The sequence below is a fragment of the Typopeltis vanoorti genome, chromosome 24, assembly GCF_054136105.1.
Source record: "Typopeltis vanoorti isolate ZY-2024b chromosome 24, IOZ_Tvanoo_1.0, whole genome shotgun sequence".
In the NCBI taxonomy this organism is placed as follows: domain Eukaryota; kingdom Metazoa; phylum Arthropoda; class Arachnida; order Uropygi; family Thelyphonidae; genus Typopeltis; species Typopeltis vanoorti.
Genome location: NC_143572.1, coordinates 15,098,692 through 15,107,301, shown reverse-complemented (window position 1 = coordinate 15,107,301; position 8,610 = coordinate 15,098,692). Strand labels below are relative to the sequence as shown.

Sequence of the window (8,610 nt, the reverse complement as noted above, 5' to 3'; positions counted from 1 at the left end):
ACAATGCAGGTCAGGGGCATTCTTACGCTTAACAAATAAACAAACTATAAGTTACACGTGTTAAGGAAAGAATGAACAAATAAACGCACACTTTTAAATTGTATTTATATTTATTATAAATGTATACATTTTTCAGTTTTAACATTCAAACACTTATTTACAAAATGTTAATGACTATTTGAATTTTGGTAGGGGATGAAGCCTAACTAAACTTTTATGGGAAGTTTCAATTATACTTTTATATAATGGTTATAAATTAGTCTGGCAACTGGTTTGGAAATTATGTACCTCTGAGCGAATTAGCATGTAAGTTACATATCGTAGTTAATGAGTAGCAGTCATGAAATTATCGTGGAAAAAATCATGTGTGTTAATAGAAGAGAGAGGTGGAAGAGGTTAACAATCATAGAAACGAAAGAAATTCTTAGAGTAACGTAAAAAACACTCGGTATAATCTTTTTTATGGGAATGTCATTCATCAAAGATTATATAAACTTAGTTCATTGATGAAACGAAGGCGATATGCAATCCGAAACTGATGCAAAAATAAAAAAGGAACTATTTCAGTCAAATCTTTTCAGGCTTCCAACAAATAGGACGGTCTTACAGACCTGACCTAAAGACATTCACAAGGATCAGTCATGATCACGGTGCGATTCGAACAGCTTTTTTGGACAACGGTTTGCGCAACGCACTGGACGTTAAAATCAGTCGCTATTATAGTTCCAACAGTACAGAAAAAATTGGATAGTTAAAAGTACAACAGGCATTTTCATACCAATCGGAATATACACAATTGTCAGACATGCAGATGAGGATGATAAAGGCTATACGAATTTGGTTTTGACAACACGCATGATAAAGTTTGGATCTACACTCAAGCCTAAATGAAAGGGATAATATCCCATTTGCAATCAAACCTTCTCGTTTCTTTACCCTTCAGTATTTCGCTTTTCTTTTTCCAATTAGAAAATCATCATAACATAACTAACTAACATACCGAAAACCATCAGACGTATGGTTTTCGGTATGTTCACCAATGGACCACGTCTCGTCCAAATGAAACAACCCCCATACCATTACCGAGTCTCCACCAAACTTGACCGATGGAATGATGCAGTCCTCCCGGAAACCTTCCCCCCGGTAATCCCAGATCTTAACACGACCATCAGAATGAAACAGTTGGAAGCATGATTGGTCGCTCCACAGAATCCTTTTCCAATCATTTTCGGTCCATGTGAAAGACACCCGTCCAGACGTAGTTCATTTGGCATTGAGAGAATGGGGGGTAAATGTGTGGCTTATTCGCACAGCTCTGCGGTGTTAACTAAGGCATGCAATTCTCTGCGGACAGTTCTGATGCTTACAGATCTCCCTGCAGCATTTTGTGGATTGACTGCGAGGTCCGCCGCTGATGAGGGAATGCTCGAACATTCCGAGACAGAGCTCATCGATCTCGGTCATCGAGTCTCGGTGGTCTCCCCAGGGCGATGGTATCCCTGCTGCAATAGCATCCTCAACTTCAAAGATCAATCTCTTCTAACTAAGCAACCATCCGCGATATACAGTACACACTATGTTTACAAAAGTATTTGGACACCATGCATACCAAAAAACTTTCAGATTATACCATCCCACATTGGAAGTCTGTTAGTCCAGCACAAAACATGAAGCATATCTCACCGTTTAATACCAGTCTTACATAAACACATTAGGAGCACTTGTATGTGTAGGATCAGAGATTTGCATGGTATTAAGGTGTCCAAATACTTTTGTTAACATAGTGTATATGGAATATTGCGGATGGTTGCTTACATTAGACCATTAATAATAACTTAAAAAACAAAATTCACAAAAATGACTGGATCAGTCAGAAAACACAGTAATTTTGGTACTGAATTCGATTAAGAATGTTTTTTATTGTACCCTGAAAAAGCAGACAACATAAGCCGGCGAAACTAGTTAGTAATTAAAATAGTTATTCACCTACACTTGACTAATATCTAAATAATAGTTTATTCTCATAATCTTTAGTAAATTACAATTATTAAAACTGATTTAATTTTTTTTTCTCTTTAAAATGTTATCTTAAAATAAGACCTTCACCGGCTGCCTCAATGCAAATAGTTCAATGTTAGGCAACAAACAAATCGCATTACGTTGGGAATTATTGTGATCTAGATTATAAATGAAGGTGTAGCTAAAGTTAATGCACAACACACAGACAGAAGGAGGAAGAATGGAGGGAGAACACAATGTCACGATTTCAAGAAAATTCAATTTTCGTGCAACTTACTTGCTAAATTTTCAGCAAATTCGACTTTAGTTTGGGAACTAATTATTAAGAAAGTCCAGTCAATCTTTCCGAAACTTGCCACAGTTTCCGTGCCAGATGCGAATCACGAGCTTTTGGCGATACGCATGCAGGTCGACAGTCGGTAAAATATTTTCCAGACACGTGTTCTAGGTTCTCGTCTATGGCCACGTGCAGAGATGTTTGAGCTCCTGCGGTGCAATCTTTTAAGAAAAAATGTTTCACCAAGTCGCTGCCTTTCACCTTTCTGTCCAAATTGTGGGAAATGCGAGTGTTCACTATTCCTGGATTTACCGCGTTCACTGTGACCCCTGTTCCTTTCAGTCTTCTCGCTAATTCACAGACAAAGAGTATGTTTGCTAGTTTCGTGTTGCAATATATCCTAAAAGGGTTAACAACTTTTTTATCGCAGTTCAGGTTTTCAAAATCCAAATTGCCTAACCAGTGGATAACTGATGATACGACTATGATCCGAGAAGGTGCGCTCCTCTTTAATAGATCGAGTAGGAGGGTGGTTAGAAGAAACGGACCAAAGTGATTGGTAGCAAACTGTTCTTCTAAGCCGTCTTCAGTCAGACGAAAGCCTGGTTCGTACAGTTGGGCAGCGTTGTTGATGAGGACATCGAGACGCTCTTCAGTGTTTTTCACATCTTCAGCAAAAGCACGCACTGAGGTCAAAGAACTTAAGTCCAACTGTTTTATTACCACATTGTCTTTACCTGTTGACTGCATGATGTCAAGTGCTGCCTTCTTTGCACGATCGATACTTCTGCAAGCCAGGATCACACGAGCATTTCTTCGTACAAGCTGCCTTGCTGTCTCTTTACCAATACCGGAATTGGCGCCTGTAATGATTATCGTTTTCCCTGTCATGTCTCGCTTGCTGCTGCATTTACCTGAACACAGCTTCAAGTAAACCATGAGAAGGGGAAGTCCAACAGCTACAGCAAGTAATAAATATCCAAATAGGGCAAGCACTTTAAGTATCATGTCTTCCTTACTTTCTGTTTCTTGAATGTAAATCTTAATGCTCTCAGTGTGTATGTACTAATTCCAGAAGTGGGATATTATTACAAATTGAAGCAGTTTGAATACATCGGAGAATGCGCAGTGGAACAAGGAAATTTTTCATTGAAACTAAATCAAAACAGGTTAACCTTGAGACTTTGATAATAGAATGGTACCTGCATGACAAGTTGCGTGTTTCTCAATTTAATCGACCACTTCTTGAAATTCACGTTACAGCTCGAGCCAGATAAAAATGAAAACCAAAACAATATTTCCTGATGGGGAAATGTTGTTTTGTTTTAATGATCGTGGCTAGCGAACTCTGTCTAATTTTATACTTAATTTGAAATTATAGGAGAAATTGTAGTAACGATTCAAGGTAAGAGATATTACGAAACTGTCCAGATGGGTAAAGGCACATTTATACGGGGGAAAAAAATCTACAGTTGTGTGGTGGTTGTATGCACGTTTGATTGAAGCAAGGGATGAAGCAACATCATTTATGTTATTGCAATTGTACTAGGAGTTAAGAAGCTAGCCAAAAGGTGTGACAAAAGGTGGCCCGCTGGGTTTAAAATTTATTTAGAAACAGTTTTTCTTAAATAACATTCAAAAGCATGACTTCGAAAATGAATTTATATAAATGTTGGCGGTGTGTTTCAATGTTGACATTATATTTGACCTTCGATAGCGGGAACCTACCACGAACTCAAGTTAGATGCGCAGCTCTCACAGAGTGGAACTTCAGTTCGTGGTATGTGTACTTTTTTCATTGAGATACTAAGAATTGCTCAACTGAAAATTGCTTCTCTTGCAATTACTTGCTGTTATTCAGCTTGTTTAAACAATTAGTGTAGCACCCGTTTCATTGTAATAACGAATACAAAGATTTGTTAGAGCGAAATTTGGTTTGAATCTTAGTCTTAAGAAACGAGTCGCTTTTGATTTTGAAAAGGAGATTCGCATCTTCATTTAATAAACAACTTTGGTGAAAAGAAAGCAATATTGCTGTTTCTGTGGAGCATAACCAGTTACAAGTTTATCACGATGATTTAACAATGTGAAAATTCACTCTTCTTTCTCTGAGACAGTTGCAATAGTTGAAGCTCATTCGCTTGATTAGATTACCAGTAACGGTTTATGATTATTCGTAAGGATAAACTTTTTTAAAGGTTTTCGATAAGAAAATAGACCTTCAGGTATGTTGAGTGTTGAAAGTAGAAATCGGAGTAACCTATTGAGAATGTGTAAAACTTTAATTGCGGTGTTTGAAATGAAGGTTTGTAACTAGATGTACGTATGCTCCAAGAGTTAGAAAAGCTTAGTTGATTAGATTTACTGGTTTTCTAATCTTCATTCGATGGATATGCAAAATGAAAGTTTCTCACTGAAACTTTTTCTCCGCTAAGTGGAAATCTCGAATGATTTCTTTGGTCTCTGAAGAAGGGACCATCCACTTCAAATCGATTATCCCACTCGTGATGTTAATGGAATTTAGAACAAGCTTCTCAGACCTTTGTAGGTGGGATTGCAAACTTTTTTTTATTTATAAAATTACTTCTCTCATGAATATAAATGAGTCTGTTTCAAAATATTTTTTGCTCGAATGTTTTACTAATGTGTTTTACGAAATGGTTCGTATCAGATTTCACAAATGTCGATGTCAACCAGGACTCTTCCGAAAAAAAAAACAGCGACAAAGATCATTACTGGAAATCGCAATCACATTTGTACATGGCAAGGAATTTTGTGTAATTATTCTCAACATCAATATCGATTTACGACGACAGATGGCGCTACTTCCCATTGGTATCGAAATTCAGCTGTATGCAGTAATAACAGGCAGTTTCACTCCGCTAATACAAAAATATTGATCCCCAAAATGTTTCCAACAAAAAAATGAGCGCCAAAATGTCCAGAACAACTCCGCTAATCGGAATAGGTACTCATTTAATTTCTTGCGTCTGTATTTACACTAAATCATTCTTTTCGCTCGAATTCCTTCAACTGTAAACAGGGTGGCTGAATAGGCTAAACTAATTTGTTTACAATTGCTGCACAACGTGCGTAATGTCCTTACGTTTAGAAGTGACCGTTGTTCACTTTTTGCTTAGAAGTTTCGCTGGCCAATTAAAATTCTGCTTCAACTAAATTATTTTTTATTGGTAATTTAAAACAGCTGTTTTCAAATAATTCGATTAAGATTTTCTTTTGATAACTATAACGAAATTTTTTGCAATAACTCCTTTAGTATATTGATGATTCTGAGAATGATCTTAAGACGTTGATAAATTCAATAAGCACGGTCGATTAGTTCTTGATTTTGATTTTTAAATTATAGTGATCTTAATTACAAGAATAGAAACTAATTTGAGGCGAAATCTTCGTATTTTTATATAAGATTTTATGCGCGGAACAACGTTTATGACAGTGGGAAAAAGGAAGCTCAAAGATCCGTCATTTTGACACACGAAAAAATTAAACGAATCAAAAAAAAATTATAAATATATTTTTTCAATGAATAAATTATAGTATATACAGATGAAGTTCGTTGAAATAGTTAACTTTTTCATTAAATTTATTTCTAATAATCGTGTATTGAAATTGTTTTTGATATTAACATATGAAACTCTCCTAGCACCATTACTGTTCCTCTAACTGTGTGACTTGACTTCTTTCCAAGCAGTGTATGTATATAACTGAATTGTTCTCTTAGCAACCTGACTTTAAACTGCACTTGTGATAGTTTTATTTTTCGACAGTAGAGGGCAGGAGCATTCTTATGCTAAGTAAATGAACTGATCGTGGAGTGCACGTTTGATGGAGAGAATGAAAACACAAACACACAATTTTAAATTGTGTTTATTATAAATATATGTATATATTTTTAAATCTTAAAATTAAAACACTTATTTTAAATTCAAATCGACATTTATTAAATAACAATTTGAATTTTGGCACAATATGAACCCTACGTGTAAAATTTTGTGGTAAATTTACCATTATTATTATTATTTGACACCTCCAGGGAGTCCAAAGACTCATCGAAGGAGAGTGTGACAACACCATGTAAGGTGTCCAAATACTTTTGTCAACGTAGTGTATCTATTACAGAAGGTAGCTTACATTAGGCTATTAATAACTAAAATCAAATTTCTGAAAATGACTCTCGATCAGTGAGAAAAAACAGTAATTTTGGTATTGAATTCGATTAAGAATGTTTTTTCTCCGGTGCACGCGTATCACAAGTTTATATTTAGATACACAGAGGCCATTATCTACGTAAAATCGTTGGTTATTACACAGACTGGAATAAAGTGCATTTTTTGTCATCATAGATGAACGAATCTGAAATATGAATCCTAAACATGAAATAATATACTGACTTTTTATCCTTTTTAAATTCCAAAAAAGAAAAGAACAAAACATTAATACTGTATTATTGGTCCGTGGTTGACATTGGCTAGTTTTTTATGCTTGTTTGTCATAAGAAAAAATTACAGTTCACCTTTTTATTCATAGAAACAATCTTGAGTAAATTACAATTAAAATTATTATTAAAATTGATTTAATGTTTTCTTTCTTTGAAATGTATATTACAATAAGTTCTTCGACAGCTGCGTATATGGAAAAACTCCAATGTTAGGCACAAATGCAACCAACAACTCCAATTACATCGTGAATTATGGTTATCTAGACTGGGTGTAGATAAGTTAGCGCACACACACACACACACACACACACACACACACACACACATGGAGGAAGGGTGGCAGCACACAATATCATGATTTTAAGAAAATTCAATTTTTCGTACTACTTAGGTGTTAACATGACCAGTCAATTCGACTTGAGTTGGGATCTAATTATTAAGAAAGTCCAGTCAATCTTTCCGAAACTAGCCACAGTTTCCGTGCCAGATGCGAATCACGAGCTTTTGGCGATACGCATGCAGGTCGACAGTCGGTAAAATATTTTCCAGACACGTGTTCCAGGTTCTCGTCTATGGCCACGTGCAAAGATGTTTGAGCTCCTGCGGTGCAGTCTCCGAGGAAAAAATGTTTCACCAAGTCGCTGACTTTCACCTTTCTGTCCAAATTGTGGGAAATGCGAGTGTTCACTATTCCTGGATTTACCGCGTTCACTGTGACCCCTGTTCCTTTCAGTCTTCTCGCTAATTCACAGACAAAGAGTATGTTTGCTAGTTTCGTGTTGCAATATATCCTAAAAGGGTTAACAACTTTTTTATCGCAGTTCAGGTTTTCAAAATCCAAATTGCCGAACCAGTGGGCAAATGATGATACGACTATGATCCGAGAAGGTGCGCTCCTCTTTAATAGATCGAGTAGGAGGGTGGTTAGCAGAAACGGACCAAAGTGATTGGTAGCAAACTGTTCTTCTAAGCCGTCTTCAGTCAGACGAAAGCCTGGTTCGTACAGTTGGGCAGCGTTGTTGATGAGGACATCGAGGCGCTCTTCAGTGTTTTTCACATCTTCAGCAAAAGCACGCACTGATGTCAAAGAACTTAAGTCCAACTGTTTTATTACCACATTGTCTTTACCTGTTGACTGCATGATGTCAAGTGCTGCCTTCTTTGCACGATCGATACTTCTGCAAGCCAGGATCACACGAGCATTTCTTCGTACAAGCTGCCTTGCTGTCTCTTTACCAATACCGGAATTGGCTCCTGTAATGATTATCGTTTTCCCTGTCATGTCTCGCTTGCTGCTGCATTTACCTGAACACAGCTTCAAGTAAACCATGAGAAGGGGAAGTCCAACAGCTACAGCAAGTAATAAATATCCAAATAGGGCAAGCACTTTAAGTATCATGTCTTCCTTACTTTCTCTTTCTTGAATGTAAATCTTAATGCTCTCAGTGTGTATGTACTAATTCCAGAAGTGGGATATTACAAATTGAAGCAGTCTCCATGCAGCGGAGAATGCGCAGTGGAACAAGGAAATTTTTCATTGAAACTAAATCAAAACAGGTAAGCCTTGAAACTTTTGTTTCAAGGCTTACCTGTTTTGAAAGTTGCGTGTTTCTACACGTTATTCGAACGAATCTTGAAATTAACGTTGCAGATCGTTTCGTGAGTTGAATCTTGATTTTCTTTATTAGAATTTCTGAATAAAACTAATGAATGGTATGTTTCTGAAAGGAAACTCTTGTTTTATTCAGGATTTTGGCTAACGAACTGTGTCTAATTTTATAATTGATTTCAAATCACAAGAGAAATTTTAGTAACGATTCAAGGTAAGAGATATCATGAAATCGCGCAGATGGTT

At 36.4% G+C, this 8,610-nt stretch overlaps 2 pseudogenes; both read right to left on the bottom strand.

The window, feature by feature from the left end:
• Positions 1 to 2,341: 2,341 nt before the first annotated feature.
• Positions 2,342 to 3,304, bottom strand: LOC150092945 (retinol dehydrogenase 11 pseudogene; annotated as a pseudogene).
• Positions 3,305 to 7,191: 3,887 nt separating this feature from the next.
• On the bottom strand, positions 7,192 to 8,154 carry LOC150092944 (retinol dehydrogenase 11 pseudogene; annotated as a pseudogene).
• Between the last annotated feature and the right edge of the window lie 456 nt (positions 8,155 to 8,610).